The 21527-nt window shown below is 44.7% G+C and overlaps 1 long non-coding RNA gene across 1 annotated transcript in view; it reads right to left on the reverse strand.

The window, feature by feature from the left end:
- Positions 1-5395: 5395 nt before the first annotated feature.
- The window catches only part of LOC121285267, a 40178-nt gene continuing 24046 nt past the window's right edge, over positions 5396-21527 (reverse strand). The window contains exon 3 of the long non-coding RNA XR_005944623.1: positions 5396-5518. This is a non-coding gene — a long non-coding RNA (uncharacterized LOC121285267). The remainder of the gene's footprint in view (positions 5519-21527) is intronic.

Here is a 21527-nt window from a genome sequence, read left to right on the forward strand (position 1 = left end):
CTTCAGCTGTTTCTTGATATCACATAGAGTGAATCGAATTGGCTTAAGACTGGCATCTGTGATACTGGGGACCTCCGGAGGAGGCCGACATGGATCATCCACTCGGCATTTCTGGCTGATGATTTTTGCAAATGCTTCAGCCTTATCTTTTGCACTGATGTGCTGGGCTTCTCCATCATTGAGGAAGGGGATATTTGTGGAGCCACCTCCTCCAGTGAGTTGGTTAATTGTCCACCACCACTCACAACTGGATGTGGCAGGACTGCTGAGCTTAGATCTGATCCGTTGTTTGTGGGATCACTTAGCTCTCTCTCTATCACTTGCTGCTTATGCTGTTTGGCATGCAAATAGCCCTGTGTTATAGCTTCACAAGATTAACACCTCATTTTTGGGTATGCCTGGTGCTACTCCTGGCATGCCCTCCTGCACTCTTCATTGAACCAGGGTTGATCCCTTGGCTTGATTGTAATGGTAGAGTAGGGGATATGCCGGGCCATGAGGTTACAGATTGTGTTCGAGTACAACTCTGCTGTTGCTGATGGCCCACAGCACCTCATGGATGCTAGATCTATTTGAAATCTATCCCATTTAGCACGGTGGTAGTGCCACACAACACAGTGGAAGGTATCCTCATTGTGAAGGCGTGACTTCATCTCCACAATGACTGTGAGGTGGTCACTCCTACCGATACTATTATGGACAGATGCATCTGCGGCAGGCAGGTTGGTGAGGATGAGGTTAAATATGTTTTTCCTTCTTGTTGGTTGCTTCGCTACTTGCCGCAGACTCAGTCTAGCAGCTATGTCCTTTAGGACTCGGCCAGCTCAGTCAGTAGTGGTGCTACCAAGCCACTCTTGTTGATGGACATTGAAGTCCCCCACCCAGAGAACATTCTGTGCCCTTGCCACCCTCAGTGCTTCCTCCAAATTGTGTTCAGCATGGAAGAGCACTAATTCATCAGCTGTGGGAAAGCAGTACATGGTAGGAGGTTTCCTTGCCCAGTTTGACCTGATGCCATGAGACTTCATGGTGTTCAGAGTCGATGTTGAGGACTCCCAGGGCAACTCCCTCCTGGCTGTTGAGGACTCCCAGGGCAACTCCCTGCCAACTGTATATCACTGTGCTGACACCTCTGCTAGGTCTGTCTTGTTGGTGTGATAGGACATACCCAGGGATGCTGATGGTGGTGTCTGGGACATTATCTGTAAGATATGGTTCTGTGAGGATGACTATGTTAGGCTGTTGCTTGACTAGTCTGTGAGACAGCTCTCCCAATTTTGACATAAGTCCCCAGGTGTTAGTAATGAGGACTTTGTAGGGTCAACAGGGTTGAATTTGCCATTGTCATTTCTGGTGCCTAGGTAGATGCCAGGTGGTCTATCCGGTTTCATTCCTTGAGGTTTTGTAGCAGTTTGGTCGAACTGAATTGTTTGCTAGGCCATTTCAGAGGGCATTTAAAAGTCAACCACAGTGCTGTGGGTCTGGAGTCACATGTAGGCCAGATGAGGTAAGGACGGCTTATTTCCTTCCCTAAAGGGCTTTAGGAAACCAGATGGGTTTTTACAAGAATGGTTTCATGGTCATCATTAGACTAGTATTTGTACAAAAATTCAGTGGTGGATCGAGTTAGTTACCTGGTGTAATTGTTTCTGTAACCGGACTGTTGTCGTACCATGTAGAAGTGGAGGGCCAGATCACCCGAAAACACATGGATCATTTGAGAACAAGGGAGATACCCCGACAAACCGATGTTCCACCTGTAACAATTGTAGTCCCCATTGTGATTGATCAGCCAAGGATAGACATACCAGATGTCTCTTTCGGAGTGGATAACACTGAACTGCCTATGCCTAGGAAGGTACTTAATGTTGCTCTGCTTCGAGAAAATGAAGCTTCTGTAAGAGATTCTAAAGTCATGGAGCTATGATGTTCCATCCAGATCAGGAAACCCCCTGAGAGACTGAACTTACATTTTCATAACTCGTGTATATATTTGTAATGTTATGAATTTAATTGTTCTTGTGAATACAAATTATAAAGAGAAAATAAATTTAAAGGGGGAAGAATGTAGTCACTGTAGCTTTAAGACTTATTGTACTGTGTAGTATCACGTGACAGTGTGAATGAAGCAGCCCGAAACACGGGGAGCCTTCGGAGTTGAGTTTATGTCCAGTTGTGGTTCTTGATGGAAGCATGTAACTGCTGCTGGAACCCTGTAAATAAAGTTCACTGTTTCATATGACAAACCTGTCTGGAAGATCAAGTCCAAAACAGTGGGGTATTTTTTGTGGTGTGAACAGGCACACGGGCTTAGCATCCTCCCTCAGTATAATCCTGTATGCGGTCCTCAGTTGCCCAAACTGGTAAAGAGATTCGGTAACTCCTTTTTAAATTTGGAACCAAGTCCTTGCTGGTTGACCTCATCAATTTTTTGTTAGTGGTTGAGATTGACACAGGTTTTTTGGCTTAAAAGGGAACATTCTTGGTTGTGAACAACAAACAGTTGTCTTTGTACCTGAGTGTCGCCTGCAGAGTACTTTTCACCAGGAGTTTTATGCTGCTGTGTCGTGGGTGGCGTCAGCCATTGGGTCACCAGCCATGGTTCCTTGTCCGAGAGGACCGTAACACCTGTGTCCTATTTAAAGCTTTGGCTCCTGTGTCCAATTTAAAGTTTCAGAGATGACCATTGACCAAGTGTTTGCGTCCCAGAATGAAAATCCCTGATCTTTGACCTCACCTAAGAAGCATGGTTGTGTTTCCTCATGGTGATGTACCTCAACCTCATGAATTGTCTTGGAATCAGCCATGCCTCTAGTTGTTTCAGCATTGCACAGCTTTCTGAAATGTCCTATGCAGTTGTAATTAAAGCACTGTGCTAAGACTGCTGGACATAGATCACACCTGTGGGGCTGCTTGGCTCCATGGTGTTGGCATGGTCACCCACCCACTAGTGGTCTGTTAGGGTGTTGTTTTCCTTAGCTTGGCATGCCCCTGCTCCCCTGCTGTTTTACTAGCTGGACTGTGGGAGTTGCTCTGTACCATAGCTTGCTTTCACCTCTTAAGATGGATCTTTGCTGCAATTGGATTTCGAATTGCCTAACAATCTGAAAGGTCTTTTCCAGACTTAAATCTTCTTTAGCTTAAAACATGTCCGCCATTCCTACAACAATCCTGTCCTTGATTAGCTCTGATTTCAGGTCACCATAGTCCCAGCCTTCAGCCATTCTGTACAGCTCATTAATGAAAGAGTCAACTGGTTCTCCTGGCTATTGGACACATTTGTTAAACTTTATTCTTTCAAGTATCTTGTTACTGTTCAGATTAATGTGTCAAATGATTTTAAAACTTCATCAAATTTTGCTGAGGATTCATTGATGCCTTGTCCAGCTATTATATTCTCAGCTATTTGACCTATTGAATAAACCAGTATGCTAAACCTGTTCAGCTTCTCTCTTCTTGTCTAAACCTAAAGCAATCATGTATCTAAGGAAAAAAAAATCCCTCAACCATGTCCGGCCCAGCTCCTGCGCATCCGCTCTCCCACCTTCTTCTCCCTTGCAGAAACATGATAGGGTCCCCCTTGTCCTCATTTATCACCCCACCAGCCTCTACATTCAAAGGATCATCCTCTGCCATTTCTGCCAACTCCAGCATGATGCCACCACCAAACACATCTTCCCTTCTGCCCCCTGGCGGCATTCCACAGGGATCGTTCCCTCCGGGACACCCTGGTCCACTCCTCCATCACCCCCTACACCTCAACCCCCTCCCACGGCACCTTCCCATGCAACCGCAGAAGGTGCAACACCTGCCCCTTTACTTCCCCTCTCCTCACCGTCCAAGGGCCTAAACATTCCTTTCAAGTGAAGCAGCGTTTCACTTGCACTTCCCTCAATTTAGTCTACTGCATTCGTTACTCCCAATGCAGTTTCCTCTAAATTGGAGAGACCAAACGCAGACTGGGTGACCGCTTTGCAGAACACCTTCGGTCTGTCCGCAAGCATTACCCGGACTTCCCTGTCGCTTGTCATTTCAACACTCCACCCTGTACACATGCCCATATGTCCATCCTTGGCTTGCTGTATTGTTCCAGTGAAGCTCAACGCAAACTGGAGGAACAGCACCTCATCTTCCGACTAGGCACTTTACAGCCTTCCGGACTGAATATTGAGTTCAATAATTTTAGATCATGAACTCTCTCCTCCAGCCCCAGCCCCTTTCTGATTCTCCCCCTTTTTTTATTTTTTTTTGTTTTCCAATAATTTATATAGATTTTTCATTTCCCACCTACTTCCATTATTTTTAAATGTATTTCTATCCATTGTTTTATCTCTACCTTTTAGCCTTTTTTGATTCCTTCACCACCCCCCCCCCCACCCCCCCCACTAGGAGTATCTGTACCTTGCTTGTCCTGCTTTCTACCCTTAATTAGCACATTCCTTAGATAATATCACCACCTTCAACACCTCTTTGTCCTTTTGTCTGTGACATCTTTTGGTTATCTCCACCTATCACTGGCCCTCTATCCAGCTCTACTTATCCCACCTCCCTTAAACCAGCTTATATTTCACCTCTCTTCTATTTTTACTTAGTTCTGTTGAAAGGTCATTCGCACTCGAAACGTTAACTGTGTCCCTCTCCACAGATGCCGCCAGACCTGCTGAGTTTTTCCAGGTATTTTTGTTTTTGTCATGTATCTAAGGAGTCTCTTTCCCCAGTGTCCCCAATTTTGTGACTGGTCTGAGTTTTGGATGAGTCCCAACATGTCTGGCAAGGTAGATTTTTGATGCACGGTCATTTAAAATTAAAAGTGTATAGCTTTAAATGCTGTTGGGAAATCCAAGATAGCACTGCCGTACACTTCTTCTTAATGAGATTTCCCGCACTTGTCTGTTCGGTGGGCTCCCGCAGTAATGAGGGCCACAATTTCTGTGTTTTAAATTTTTAGCAGCAACTCCCTAGATCGACCTTCTGAGTCTTCCCCGCAGTATCTAAGTGCTTTTGTTGGGGTTTAAAATGCTGAATTTTTTTATTTAAATTTTTTTTCTCTCAGCCAGAGTGAACCAGGCCACCACATGTTCAGGCGCCAGCTCAGGACTAGGTCTGTTTGCACTGCATTTTAAAATAGCAATTCTGCAATAGCAATAGCAAAATAGCTGACTTAAAAGAATTTTAAAACTCGTTCTGGCCAAGAACTTAAGTTTTTTAGCTTACCCCTGCTAATCTGATTTTGCAGTCTCTGGGTATTGAAGCTGGACTTCCACAGAATTCAGTGGAGTCTTCTGCTGCAGCGTGGAGTTTTATTTCTGTCTTCTGCTCCCAATCCTGCTTCGGAGCTTCTCTCAGGTACTCTGCGTCTTCGCTTCTGATGCTTTCAGTCAGATCAGAATGCTGTCTTGTCAATCTTTTCAGGTTTTAAATTTCTTCTCCAGCATCTGAGGTTTTGGGTTGTTCTGATAGCTGCCACCATGTTGTAAGATGTGTGTAGTTCAGTAGGTCCCACGAAAAGGTTCTGAGTCTTGTATAGTTTAACAGTAAGTGTTATTAACTACTAGTAACTATATACATATATATAGTATAAGGTCTAAGCTAGAAGCTGTCTCCATGCTTGCCTCTACATACATCTCTGCCCAGCACAAGACTGCCCTTGAGACTCAGGTCATGTGTTCCTTTAATCATACTGTGGGCAGTACTGTACCGCATCTTATGTTAAGCTTTTCTATGCCAGACCCTTATACTACACCAATGTAGATCAGCAAGCACAGGGCTGTTAGGGGAACAGGACTTGTTATGAGATAAGACACAGGCAGCAAAGTTTTGGATGACCTCTGAGGGCATAATGTAGGAGACCGGCCAAGGTGCATTGGAATAGTCAAGATTAGAGATAACAAAGGCATGAATGAGGGTTTCAACAGCAGGTAAGCTGAGACGGGAAAAGTTGTGATGTTATGGAGATGGAAGTAGTGATGGTATGAACATTAGGTTGAAAGCTCATCATGGGGTCATTGGAACCTCCAATGTAAGCATTTCCCATGGGAATAACAATGTTAAAATTCAATACTTATGTGTGTATGTTGCCAGTAATACCATTGGGTGGCATTAACATGGCAATTCCATTGTAGCATTACAACGTAGTACTGTAGCACATAGAAAAACGTAAACTTGCTGGCAACAATTCATCTCAAATCCCAGTCTATGACAGGATTACAATCTCAATGAGATCTTATGTGAGTGTTGCCTCCTTAGGCTAGATCCAGTGTGTTATGGCTTTCTGCAGGGAGTTGCTACACAGCCTGCGTAGCTCAACCAGTACAAAATGCACTCTTAATCCCAAGGTCATCATTGCAAGTTCCATGTTGGGTAATTTTTCTTAAATATTTTAGTTAAAATTCTACTTTCTAGTTGATTTTACAAACTAAAAGTGCCCTTAAACTAAATATCACAATCAATTCTGCATATTGAAAGTTGAGAATCTCACTTATTGAAATTTCCTGATTATATATCTTCTTAATTTGCTGGATTGTCAGAAACATGATTTACAGGGGGAACAGTTGCTAAATAATATGTGGACTAAATACAAGAACTTGCAATTGATTAAAGACTGCACAGACCTGAAAATAAGTAACTTGAACTTTATTTTTAGTCTGTGTCAAGCCAATGTGTTTGTTTTGATGATGCCAGCGGACACGGAGACTGCAACTAAGCATGTGCAGGAACCATTCCCCCTAGTGTTGCCACATAAATAAACAGGGCCAATCTTTCTATTTGACTGGGGATAGCGTGGTGATGATGAGTAGTGCCAAATTTCACAATCATTCATAGTTTTTGCCATTGTGAGATTTGAACTCTTGATCTTGGGGTTACAAACCCAGTACCATAACCACTTGGCTATTTAGGCCAAGCTTTCACAATCATTCATTGTTTCATAGTTTGCCATTGTGAGATTTGAACTCTTGATAATCTTTTAAATGAAAACCAAATAAACAAAATTGGGATAAATCAGGCACAGCCCCTAATTCAGGTCAGCTGTAAAACCAAGGACAAAAATTTAAAGGAACCTTACAAACTTTAAATCAAAATTTGATTAAAGGGGTCAACAAAACACCCCAGTCCCCGTGGTGCCCACCAAGCACGGAAGGCCTCGAGAGTGCCAGCAGACACCGCGTGCTCCTTCTCCAGGGACATCCGGCAGCGAACGTAGCCACGGAAGAGGGACAAACAATCGGGCGGGACTCCCCCGTCGATCACCCGCTGCCTGGACCTGTTAATGGCCGACTTGGCCAGGCCCAGGAGCAGGTTCACGAGGAGGTCCTCCTCCTTCCCGACCCCCTTCCGCACCGGGTGCCCATAGATCAGGAGCGTGGGGCTGAAGTGCAAACAAAACATCAATAAAAGGTTTTTCAAATAACTAAAAAGGGAGTGCAGCCTACAACACCCTATGTATACATGGTCCACGGACTCCACAAGACCGCAAAAAGGGCACGTGTCCTGAGAGTCCGTGAACCTATGCATCCTCTTATTATAGGGGACTGCTGCATGCAACACCCTCCAATCCAGGTCCCCGATAGAAAGGGGGAGGACACCTCCGTAGAGGGCCTCCCATTGGGGGCCTCCGCCGCCGGACGGCAACAAGGCATGCCAGGGCGTGTCCGGTCGACGGACAAGGGCGAGAAAATGGAAGGTGTGCAGCAGCAGTCCGTACAAAAAGCCCCTCTTTGCCGTGCCAAAAGGCACGGAGGGCATGTCCCCGAGGCGGCTCATATTGCGGGGCACCAGCACCCGAGGGAGGGTTCGGGGCTTGGGGCCAATGTGGAATTCCGTCCGAACAGGGGAACGTTCAGATGGAAGACCACCGCGCACCTGGGCCACCTCAAGACCCAAAATAACGTCGGGTCCAAGCACGACCGTTCTCAGGTCTTGGATGGCATTGGCTGCGACCTGGACACTCACAGACGCGCGTCGCGCCAACTCCTGCGGGAGCACCCAGCCCAGTCCTCCGCCACCCAGCACGTCCCCGATCCTGGTCACCCCTGCGGCCACAGCCCTCCTCTCCGCCAACCACTGAAAAGGACCGAGGGGCGGATTCCTGAGCAGCGGCTCTCTGACGATAGCCACTACTCCTGACGGGGGAGAGCTGCGTCGCGAGGCAACCACTTTCCAGACTTTGATCAGGTCCTGGTAAAAGACGGGCAACGCCTGCAAGGAGCCACCGAGGCCCATCTGTTCTATAAACAGGAGCTGCACGTCATAATTCAGGCCGTGCACCTGACGGAAGAAATACGTCATCAGGGCACACCATCTAGGAGGAGGCTCGACGTAGAGGTATCGCTGCAGGGTCTGAAGGCGGAAAGTCGCCACCTGTGTGCGTATGCACACTAGCGCCTGACCACCCTCCCTAAGCGGGAGACTCAGTACCTCGGCAGCGACCCAGTGCAATCTTTTGTCCCAGAAGAAGTCGACTAACAATCTCTGGATTCTTGTGACAAAGTCCGGGGGAGGGGTCAAAGTGACCAGCCAATACTACAACATGGCGGCGATCAGCTGGTTTATGACCAGAACTCGACCTCGGTAAGATAGCACTCGGAGCAGTCCTGTCCAGCGCCTCAGGCGAGCGGTGACTTTCGTCTCCAGTTCCTGCCAGCCAGGAATAAGATTTGAACTCTTGATAATCTTTTAAATCTTTTAAATCAACCATCAGCGCTTGCTGCAAGGACAGTGATTCACTGTAACTCTTTCGAGTACAAACCCGTTTCCATCTGTTTCAGATGAAGTTACATTGTTTTATAGTTTGCCATTGTGAGATTTGTACTCTTGATCTTGGGGTTACAAACCCAGTACCGTAACCACTTGACTATTTAGGCCAAGTTTTCACAATCATTCATCTGTTTCAAATGAAGTTACATTGTTTCATAGTTTTGCCATTGTGAGATTTGAACTCTTGATCTTAGGGTTACAAACCCAGTACCATAACAACTTGGCTATTTAGGCCAAGTTCAGATGTAACTCTTTTGAGTACAAACCCGTTTCCATCTGTTTCAGATGAAGTTACATTGTTTCATAGTTTGCCATTGTGAGATTTGAATTCTTGATCTTGGGGTTACAAGCCCAGTACCATAACCACTTGGCTATTTAGGCCAAGCTCAAAGGTAAACTGTAACTCTTTCGAGTACAAACATGTTTCCATCTGTTCCTATTCAGATGAAGTTACATTGTTTGCCATTGTGAGATTTGAACTCTTGATAATCTTTTAAATGAAAACCAAATCAACAAAATTGGGACAAATCAGGCACAGCCCCTAATTCAGGTCAGCTGTAAAACCAAGAACAAAGTTTAAAGGAAACTTACAAACTTTAAATCAAAATGTGATTAAAGGGGTCAACAAAACACCCCAGTCCCCGCGGTGCCCACCGAGCACGGAAGGCCTCGAGAGTGCCAGCAGACACCGCGTGCTCCTTCTCCAGGGACATCCGGCAGCGAACGTAGCCACGCAAGAGGGACAAACAATCGGGCGGGACTCCCCCGTCGATCGCCCGCTGCCTGGACCTGTTAATTGCCAACTTGGCCAGGCCCAGGAGCAGGTTCACGAGGAGGTCCTCCTCCTTCCCGACCCCCTTCCGCACCGGGTGCCCATAGATCAGGAGCGTGGGGCTGAAGTGCAAACAAAACATCAATAAAAGGTTTTTCAAATAACTAAAAAGGGAGTGCAGCCTACAACACCCTATGTATACATGGTCCACGGACTCCACAAGACCGCAAAAAGGGCACGTGTCCTGAGAGTCCGTGAACCTATGCATCCTCTTAGTATAAGGGACTGCTGCATGCAACACCCTCCAACCCAGGTCCCCGATAGAAAGGGGGAGGACACCTCCATAGAGGGCCTCCCATCGGGGGCCTCCGCCGCCGGACAGCAACAAGGCACGCCAGGGCGTGTCCGGTCGACGGACAAGGGCGAGAAAATGGAAGGTGTGCAGCAGCAGTCCGTACAAAAAGCCCCTCTTTGCCGTGCCAAAAGGCACAGAGGGCATGTCCCCGAGGCGGCTCATATTGCGGGGCACCAGCACCCGAGGGAGGGTTCGGGGCTTGGGGCCAATGTGGAATTCCATCCGAACAGGGGAACGTTCAGACGGAAGACCACCGTGCACCTGGGCCACCTCAAGACCCAAAATAACATCGGGTCTGAGCACGACCGTTCTCAGGTCTTGGATGGCATTGGCTGCGACCTGGACACTGACAGACGCGTGTCGCGCTAACTCCTGCGGGAGTTATCCAGCCCAGTCCTCCGCCACCCAGCACGTTCCCGATCCTGGTCACCCCTGCGGCCACAGCCCTCCTCTCCGCCAACCACTGAAAAGGACGGAGGGGCGGATTCCTGAGCAGCGGCTCTCTGACGATAGCCGCTACTCCTGACGGGGGAGAGCTGCGTCGCGAGGCGACCACTTTCCAGACTTTGATCAGGTCCTGGTAAAAGACGGGCAACGCCTGCAAGGAGCCACCGAGGCCCAGCTGTTCTATAAACAGGAGCTGCACGTCATAATTCAGGCAGTGCACCTGACGGAAGAAATACGTCATCAGGGCACACCATCTAGGAGGAGGCTCAACGTAGAGGTATCGCTGCAGGGTCTGAAGGCGGAAAGTCGCCACCTGTGTGCGTAGGCACACTAGCGCCTGACCACCCTCCCTAAGCGGGAGACTCAGAACCTCGGCAGCGACCCAGTGCAATCTTTTGTCCCAGAAGAAGTCGACTAACAATCTCTGGATTCTTGTGACAAAGTCCGGGGGAGGGGTCAAAGTAACCAGCCGATACCACAACATGGCGGCGATCAGCTGGTTTATGACCAGAACTCGACCTCGGTAAGATAGCACTCGGAGCAGTCCTGTCCAGCGCCGCAGGCGAGCGGTGACTTTCGTCTCCAGTTCGCCGGCCAGGATTCCTCAGCGGGGCAGAGATGGACCCCCAGGTAGAGGAGGCCAAAGTAACTCTTTCGAGTACAAACCCGTTTCCATCTGTTTCAGATGAAATTACATTGTTTCATAGTTTGCCATTGTGAGATTTGAACTCTTGAGCTTAGGGTTACAAACCCAGTACCATAACCACTTGGCTATTTAGGCCAAGCAAAATTGGGATACTTCATAGTTTTGCCCTTGTGAGATTTGAACTCTTGATAACTCGCTTGAGTACAAACACATTTCCATCTGTTCCTATTCAGATGAAGTTACATTGTTTCATAGTTTGCCATGGTGAGATTTTTGAACTCTTGATCTTGGGGTTATAAGCCCAGTACCATAACCACTTGGCTATTTAGGCCAAGCCTAAAGTTACATTGTTTCATAGTTTGCTATTGTGAGATTTGAACTCTTGATACTCTTTTGAGTAAACCTGTTTCCATCTGTTTCAGATGAAGTTACATTGTTTCATAGTTTGCCATTGTGAGATTTGAACTCTTGATACTCTTTTGAGTAAACCTGTTTCCATCTGTTTCAGATGAAGTTACATTGTTTCATAGTTTGCCATTGTGAGATTTGATCTCTTGATGAAGTTACATTGTTGCATAGTTTACCATTGTGAGATTTGAACTCTTGATCTTAGGGTTACAAACCCAGTACCATAACCACTTGGCTATTTAGGCCAAGTTTTCACAATCATTCATAGTTTTGCCATTGTGAGATTTGAACTCTTGATCTTAGGGTTACAAACCCAGTACCATAACCACTTGGCTATTTAGGCCAGGTTTTCACAATCATTCATGAAGTGTCTGAATTCTTCACTTGTTAATTGAAGGCCATTGTCACTCATCACAATGTCAGGAGCGCCATGATGATTCTGTGCTTTCAGGTGTTCTACAATCTCACTGGTAGTCATTGATGTCAGCTGGGCTAACTTCCAGTAGTCTGAATAGTAATTGACTGTGATGAGATAATGAGTCCCAGTAAGAGTGAAGGTGTCAACTCCAAGCTTCATCCATGTTCTGTCAGGAATGTCGTGAGCAACTCTTCTGCTTGCTTAGCTTAATGTTTCTGAGAAAATGCTACATGTTGTTACTCCTGCTTGGGGATTCTGGGACAAAGGGGTGCAGTTGCAGGATAAGTGCCAATAATTTAGGACCAAGATGAGGTGAAATTTCTTCATTCAAAAGGTTGTATCATTAGAATTCTCTGCCCCAGAGGGTTGTGGATGCACCATCATTGAATATAGTTAAGACTGCGATAGGTAGATTTTTGCTCTCTCAGGGAATTGTGGCATATGGGGAGCAGGTGCATCTCAATATCTAACCTGTCAAGTCACTTCATAAGCTCAAATGTTTTAATTAGATTGCTCCTTATTCCACTGAGCCCCAGGGCATACAGAACCAATTCACTCCGTTTCACATCATAGGACAATCTTTGCATCCCACGGACCAATCTAGTGAATCTTCGCTGTACTGCCTCCAACACATGTACATTCTTCCTTAAATATGGAGACCAAAATTGCACACATTATTCCAGCTGTGGTCTCACCAAATCCCCCTATAATTGTAGCAAGACTTCTTTATTCTCGTGCTCCAATTCCCTTGCAATAAAAGCCAACATGCCATTCGCCTTCCTAATTGCCTGTTGTACCTACATTTTAATTTCTTGTGTTCCTTTTACAAGTACACCCAAGTGTCTTTGAACAGCAATTTACAAGTTACATGCCTATTCCTGAACTTAGAGCTGCAACTCAAAACATACCAATTGAAAATATAAGTTATGGCTGTTCTTTAGTTTCCACTGGGATTGTAAATAACAGCCTTTACCAACTGCTGTGTCATAACAATTGGGGCCTCTTGGTTGGATAGAAATTATAAGTCTTTGATTGGTTTGGAATTGGTGAATCTTAAGGTTACGAGTACGAGAAGCACTTTGAATTCAGGAGTTGGTGAGGTATTTTAGAAATGGTGAGACTGCAAGTTGTCTTTGGCAATCGTTAAGACTTGTCCAGGAGTAGAAGATATAAGTCTGATTGGGTTGGAAAAAATAACCAGAAGTTAAGTTGATGATGAGTGTTGATGAGGAATGTGTTCACAGTTTAAGCAAGAATTCTGAGGAGCGGGTTGCAGAAATGTTTAAAGATTTTGTATGTGAAGGGAAAGTTTTTCCATGTGTACAGGATGGAATAGGTAAAGATGTTAAAATTTTAAGAGACACAGGGGCTAGTCAATCCTTAATGTTGTGAGATAGTGATATTTATTGTTCAAAGGGAGTATTGCAGAAGAAGGTAATAATAAGTGAGGTTCATTGAGATGTTAAATCTATTCCATTGTGGAAGGTAAATTTAAAGAGCAAATGGAAGAATGGTGAAGCTATAGTTGGAGTGATGGAAAAACTGCCCATTGCAGGGGTTCAATTTATTCTGGGTAATAATAGAGCTGGACTGCAAATGTGGGTGATGCCTATGATGGTTGAGCAGCCTATAGAAGTGTTCTCAACAGAGGTGTTACAGAAGGAACACCCTGTATTGTTTCCTGTTTGTGTTGTAATGATATCAAAGGCTCATAGGGAAGAACAAGATAAACAAGAAAGGAAGGCAGTTCAAAGGTAAGAAGAAGGTATCGAAATCTAGTTATCTGGCACTGTGTTTAATAACACTTCAGGAGGAAAAATTACAGCCAATTCAGCTGAAGTGTTTAACTCCAAGAGGTTAGTGTTGTTACAGAAAAATGTTTTGCAATTAGAGCAGTTATATCAGAAAGCTTATTCAGAAACAGAAGCAAAATGCATTCCAGTATCTTATTACCCTTGGGTCAATATTTCAATGAGAAAGTAGAGGTCGGATCATGTCTCGGCAAATGAAATCCGGAGGGAGGTGCATCAGGATGCTATCCCATTATGGTATAGAAATTAGATTCTGAGGATGGCTCATGGAATTCCAATGGAGGGCATTTATAGAGTCATAGAGGTCTGCAGCACAGAAAAAGGCCCTTTGGCCCATCAAGTCTGCGCCAATGAAACACGTACCTAACTATTCTAATCCCATTTTCCAGCACTAGGCCCATAGCCTTGTATGCCATGGCATCACAAATACACGTTCAAATGCTTCTTAAATTTTATGAGGATTTCTGCCTCAACCACCCTTTCAGGCAGTGAGTTCCAGATTCCCACCACCCTCTGGGTGAAAAAATTCTTCCTCACATCCCCTTTAAACCTCCAGCCCCTTACCTTAAATCTATGCCCCCTGGTTATTGATCCCTCCACTAAGGGGAATAGTTCCTACCTGTCTACCCTTTCTTTGCCCCTAATAATTTTACACACCTTAACCATGTCCCCCCTCAATCTCCTCTGCTCCAGGGAAAACAACCCCAGTCTATCCAATCTCTCCTCATAACTAAAACTCTCCCGCCCAGGCAACATCCTGGTAAAGCTCCTCTGCACTCTCTCCAGTGCAATCACATCCTTCCTATAATGCGGATTCCAGAGCTGCACACAATACTCTAGCTGTAGCCTAACCAGCGTTTTATACAGTTCCAGCAAAACCTCCCTGTTCTTATATTCCATGCCTCGGCTAATAAAGGCAAGTATCCCATATGCCTTCTGAACCACCTTATCTACCTGTCCTGCTACCTTAAGGGATCGGTGGACATGCACACCAAGGTCCCTCTGATCCTCAGTACTTCCCAGGGTCCTATCATTCATCATTCATTCCTGTGCATTGTTTGTCCTGCCCAAGTGCATCACCTCACACTTATCCGGATTAAATTCCATTTGCCACTGATCAGCCCGTCTAAATCCTCCTGTAATCTAAGGCTATCCTCCTCACTAATTACCATATCACCAGTTTTCGTGTCATCTGCGAACTTACTAATCAACCCTCCTACATTCAAATCTAAATCATTTATATATACCACAAACAGCAAGGGACCCAACACCGATCCCTGTGGAACCCCATTGGACACAGGCATCCAGTCACAAAAACACCCCTTGACCATCACCCTCTGCTTCTTGCCACTCAGCCAATTGTGGATCCAATTAGCCAAACTGCCTTGGATCCCATGGGCTCTTACCTTCATTATCAGTCTCCCATGTGGGACCTTATCAAAAGCTTTGCTGAAGTGCAAGTAGACTACGTCAAATACATTGCCCTCATCTACACACCTGGTCACTTCTTCAAAAAATTCAAACAAATTGGTCAGACATGACCTCCCCTTAACAAAACCATGCTGACTTTCCTTGATTAATCCCTGCCTGTTCAAGTGTAGATTAATTCTCTCCCTCAGAATTGCTTCCAATAGTTTCCCCACCACTGAGGTTAGACTGACTGGCCTGTAGTTCCCTGGTTTATCCCTTTCTCCCTTCTTGAGTAACGGTACCATATTGACTGTCCTCCAGTCCCCTGGCACCTCCCCTGTGGCCAGAGAGGTATTGAAAATTATTGCCAGCGCCTCTACTATCTCCCCCCTTGCCTCACTCAACAGCCTGGAATACATTTCATCCGGGCCTGGAGATTTATCTACTTTTAAGCCTGCCAGACCACTTAGAACCTCCTCCCTTTCTATGCTAATTTCTTTAATTATATCACAGTCCTTCTGCCTGATTTCCATACCCACATTGTCCCTCTCATTTGTGAACACTGACACAAAGTATTCATTTAGAACCCTACCTATGTCTTCTGGCTCCACGCACAAATTACCACCAAGGCCCTTAATGGGCCCTACTCTTTCCCTAGTTATCCTCTTACTCTTAATGTACTTGTAAAATAACTTTGGATTTTCCTCTTATTTTACTTGCCAATGTTTTTCATGCCCCCTTTTTGCTCTCCTAATTTCCATTTTAAGTTTCCCCCCTACACATTCTATACTCTTCTCGGGCTTCCACTGTTTTGAGCCCTGGGTATCTGCCGTAAGCCTCCCTTCTCTTTATCCAATCCTGCATATCCCTCGACATCCAGGGTTCCCTGGATTTGTTGGTCCCACCCTTTATCTTTACTGGAATATGTTGGCCCTGTACTCTCCCTATTTCCTTCTTGAATGAATCCCACTGCTCTGATTCAGATTTCCCTAAAAGTAAAGGTTCCCAGTACATTCTGGCCACACCATATCTGATCTTATTAAAATCGGCCTTCCCCTAATCTTGAACTCTGATTTCTGGGCCATCCTTGTCTTTTTCCATAACAACCTTGAATCTAATGAAGTTATTATCACAACCTACAAAATGCTGCCCCACTGATACCTCTACCACTTGCCCAGCTTCATTCCCTAAAATTAAGTCCAAGACCACCCCCTCTCTTGTAGGACCTTCTTTGTACTGCCTTAGAAAGCTCTCCTGGGGTTGCATCTTCCGGCCGGCAAGAGGGGGGTGGGTCCCACTCGCCGACGCATAAAATGACACGGGGTGACGTTGGGTGGGCATCCTGATGTCACCCCGCGTCATATACATTTTCAGGTTGGCGTGCGCGGAGCCGAGTCGGCTGCATGCCTGCTGACCTGTCAATGGCCACTTAAGGCCATTAATAAAGTAATTGAGGTAATTAATGGACCTGCCCGTCCAACCTTAAGCTTGGCGGGCAGGCCGGGAGCCCAGGCAGGCTTCTGAAAATACATGAAACCTCATCCACAGGCAGGATGAGGTTTCATGAGGGATTTTAAATGTTTACAAAATGTTGAAACAAAAGTAATTGACAGCGTCACATGAGGGAACTTGTCAGCAGTTTTTTTTTCACACTTCTAAAATTTTTTGAAACTTCCAGCGATCTCCCTGAGGCGGCACTTTGCCTCAGGGAGATCTTGTGCGCTCTTTCGTGCACACTCGTAAAAGAGCACACTCCCAGCTCGGGGAATCCCCCCTGCCCGCACAGGGAGCGCTTCCAAGTGCACATCCCCAACTGGGGGCGCCGATCAGGAACCCGCCTGCCCACTCCTGCACATCACTCCCCCGACAGGGAAAATGTTGCCCCTAGATGCATTTCAAGAATTCTGCTCCCTCTAAACCTATCACACTATGACTAACCTAGTTAATGTTGGGGAAGTTGAAATCCCCCACTATGACTACCCTATTATTTTTACACTTCTCTGAAATTTGCCTACATATCTGCTCTTTCATTTCTGACTGTTTGGAGCCTATAGTACACTCCCAGCAATGTGATTGCTCCTTTTTTGTTTTTCAGTTCTACCCATATGTCTTCATTTGAGCAGCCTTCTAAAATGTCATCCCTCCTTACTGCTGGAATTGATTCCTTGATTGATATTGCGGTACCCCCTCCTCTTGTACCTCCTTTCCTGTCTTGCCTGAAGACCCTATATCCTGGAATATTGAGCTGCCTATCCTGCTCTTCTTTCAACCATGTCTCTGTGACAGCAACGTCATACTTCCATGAGTTAATTTGTGCCCTCAACTCATCTGCCTTATTTGTCAGACTCCTCGCATTAAAATAAATACCATCCAACCTTGCCAAACTCCCTTGTGCCTTAACACGCCTATAATTTCTATATCTTCCAGACTCACATGCTCTCTCTTTTAATTTTAGCTCTACATCTTCCCGTGCTGAACCTCCTCTCAGGATCCCATTCCCCCTGCCAAGTTAGTTTAAACCCTCCCCTACAGCACTGGCAAACCTCCCCACAAGAATGTTGGTCCCATTCTGGTTCAGGTGCAACCCGTCTGCCTTGTACAGGTCCCACCACCCCCAGAAACAGTCTCAATGTCCCAAAAATCTAAAGCCCTCCCTCCTGCACCTTCTCTCCAGCCATGCGTTAATCTGGATTAATCTCCTATTTCTATATTCACTAGCGTGTGACACTGGAAGTAATCCAGAGATTACCTTTTGAGGGCCTGTTTTTTCATCTGTTTCCTAGCTCTCTAAATTCTGCTTGCAATACCTCATCCCTCTTTCTACCTGTCATTGGTAACAATATGTACCACGATTTCTGCCTGTTTGCCCTCCCCCTTTAGAATGCCCTGTGGCATTCTTGACCCTGGCATCAGGGAGGCAACATACTATCCTGGAGTCACATCTACGGCTTCAGAAACACCTGTCTGTTCCCCTTACTATCGAGTCTCATACCACTATTGCTCTTCCCCTCTTTTCATCCCCCGCTGTGCAGCTGAGCCACTCACAGTGCCATGAGCATGGCTGCACTCCCCAGAGAAACTGTCACTCTCACCGTTTTGCAACGCAGAAAAATGGTTCTCAAGCGAGATACACCCTGGGGATTTCCTGATTACCTGACTGATGGAATTAGGAAAACACAGGAAAAAATACAGAGGTATTTTTTTGGCCTGGATTGCTTGGGGATGTAGTCAAATTCTGTAGAACGTGTTATACATGTTAAATAACAGGAAAATCACAAGCAGTGATTAAGCTGGCATCTTTAATCCCAAGACCAGCATTTGAAGAACCTCTTACGAGGGTCATGATCGATTATATAGGACCCTAAGACTAAAAGTGGAAATCAGTATTTACTGACAATAATGTGTCTTCATGATCTGTCTACCAGGTTTCCTGAAGTGATACCTTTAAGAAATATTACAACTAAGAAGATTGTGGAGGAGTTAATTAATTTTTTTTACAAGATATGGTTTACCTAAAGAAATACAACTGGATCAAGGGTCAAATTTCATGTCACAGCTGTTTGAGGAAGTAATAAACAGTTTGGGGATAAAATAGTTTAAGTCCACAGTTTATCATCTGGAGTCACAAGAAGTTTTGGAAAGATGGCATCAAACTTTAAAAACTATGAGGAGAGCATACTGTCAGGAATATCCCTTGGATTGGGATCCAGGCTTGGTGGCGCTCCCACAGACCGAGCTGGCCAAGACCTAAAGGACGTAACTGCTAGACTAGGTCTTTGGCAGTTGATGAGGGAATCAAGAGGGAAAAAAAACCTATTTGACTTCATTCTCACCAATTTACCTGTTGCAGATGTATCTGTCCATGACAGTATTGCTGGGAGTGACAATCGCACAGTCCTTGTCGAGAAAAAATCCCACCTTAGGAAAAGTTGTACCTCGTTATCTCTGAGAAGCCACTAACAACCACCTGTGGACTGTATAGCCCAACTTCAAAGGCCATCTGTAGTTAAGAACCCAGGCTGACCAGAAGTAGATGCTAAGATAAAGGCCCCACAACCTTCCTTTCAATTCCTAATGACTGAGACATTTAACAGTCTTTGGAATCCAGATGATGGATACACATGCTTTGTCAAAGACATGGTGGAGAAGGAGAAATCAAGTTACATGGTCCTCTGGCTTGTGGAACAAGTATTATTGCCTTGCAGAGCTGCATAGCTCAGATTGCTATTTACCATATAACTAGCAACCTCACAGACAAGGAGCTCTGCCCATAGGGAATTTTTGGCTCCCATCTACACTGCTTCTGTTGAAAATTCTGTACCATCACCTACAAGACTGTTTTATCTCTACATGCCTATCTCATCTTATGAAGTCCACACCACTGGAAAAGTGAATTCTACATTGGTTTTCAGCCCACTGACCTCTGTGAAGGAATACTTCATTGGACTTTGATTCTGGATTCTGGACCTGATGTGAACCAATATTTATTTTCTCTGTGGTCTCTGTAATGTAAAACCTTCTTTTCTCTGTCCCCCTCTACTGTCTGAGTTATTTAAGGTGACATTGCGACCCTCCTTTCACATTTTAAATTTGTGCAATAAACTAACTCTTTTTTTAGTTCATTGTATCTTGAGTTTGCTGTGGGGCTAATAGAAAATTGGATCACACCAAAACTGAAGGGTTGGGAAATACCTGTAAAGAAGGAAACAAATCAAAACATCTTTCTGTTTACAGACGGGTGGTGAGAGGAGAAATTAGTGCTGTTTCAATTAACCCCCCCCACCCCCCCACCACCCACCCTCCCCCCACCCCCCCCCCCCCCCCCCCCCCACCCCGCCCCCGTCCTGTCCTAATACTTTAATGTCAGCAAACCCAGAGACATTGCTCTTTGTCTCTTCATCTAAGTCATTAATATAGATTGTAAACAGTTGAAACCCAGCACTGATCCCTGTTTTCTCCCTCTCTCCTTTCTTGAATAGCAATGTTACATTTGCTAACTGCAAATCTGCTGGAAGTGTTCCAAAGTCTACAGAATTTTGGAAAATCATAGCTAGCATCCACTATTGCTGCAGCTACTTATTTTAGAATCCTTGGATGTAGAGCAATAGGTCCTAGGGATCTGTCAGATTTTAGTCCCTTGAGTTTGTCTAGTACTTTTTCTTTGCTGATATTAGTTGCCTTAATTTCCTCACTCTTATTAGCCCCTAGGTTACCCTCTATTTTTACTATGTGACTTGTCTTTTGCTGTGAAGGCAAAAACCAACGTGTTGGTTTAGTGTCTCTGTCATTTTCTCATTTCCCATGATAATTTCTCCTGTCTGTTTCAAGAGAACAATGTTTACTTTAGCTACTATCCTTCCTTTTATATACTAGTAAAAGCTCTTAGTTTCTGCTTTTATATTCCTGGTTAGTTCACTCATTCTACGTTTTTCCATTTTTATCAGCTTTTTAGTGGACCTTGCTGGTTTCTAAAAAATCTTCCAATCCTCAGTCTTCCTTTTGCTTTTTGCAACATCATAATTCACTTCTTTTAATCTAATACTATCCTTACCCTCTTTATTAAGCCATAAATGAATCTTTCTTACTGAGTTTTGTTCTTCAATGAAATGTATTTTTGCTGAACAGCTTGAATTGTGTCTTTAAATGTTTCCCACTGTTTATTTATGGCCATATGTTTTAGCCTATTACCCAAAGAACCTTAGCCAGCTCTCCCCTCATCCCTATGTAATTGGCTTTGTTTAACTTTAAGATTCTTGTTTGTGATTGGAGTATGTAGTTTTCAAACTTAATATGGAATTCAATTGTATTATGATCACTATTTCCCAGCAGATCTTTTATTATGATACTAATTAACTGCATCATTGCACAACACTACATCTAAAATAGCTTTATCTCTAGTTGGTCCCACAACATACTGGTCAGGAAGCAGTCACAAAAGCATTCTGCAAACTTATCTTCCAGAATACCTTTGCCAATTTGATTGAGCCAATCTATATGAAGATTAAAGTCACCCACAACAATTGCACTGCTTGTCATTAGTGTCTATAATGTTATTGGAAAGTATTTTTAAAATTAAGTTTAGTGGTTGCTGTGTCTATGTGTGTGTGTCTTAATTGAATTAAAGCCAGCAAGTTTGGGTGCTTTGATGTATAGAAAAAAGTAGGTTTGAAATGTTAATTAGATAAACATGGGGAAGTTTAGAAACTTAGGTGTCAAGGGGGCAATTTGCATTTTAAATAAAGCATTCAAAAGAATGGGTGATATCTTGCACCTAGCTAGGAGATGCCAAGCAATGTGTTTATTTCTTTCAGCTTACTAATAAAATTGGTGGAATCAAAGGATATTATTTTTAGAAGAGGTAAAATTAAAAACCTAGTAATACAATGGGAAATTTATATTCAAGGGAAAAGCTATGTAAAAACAGAAAGGAGTTTGTGTGTGTGTAGGCCGAGGCATTTAAGATCTAACCAGCCTGTACACTTGCAACTGTGCCTGCAAGGAGTCTC

The sequence above is a fragment of the Carcharodon carcharias genome, chromosome 12, assembly GCF_017639515.1.
Source record: "Carcharodon carcharias isolate sCarCar2 chromosome 12, sCarCar2.pri, whole genome shotgun sequence".
Classification (NCBI taxonomy): Eukaryota; Metazoa; Chordata; class Chondrichthyes; order Lamniformes; family Lamnidae; genus Carcharodon; species Carcharodon carcharias.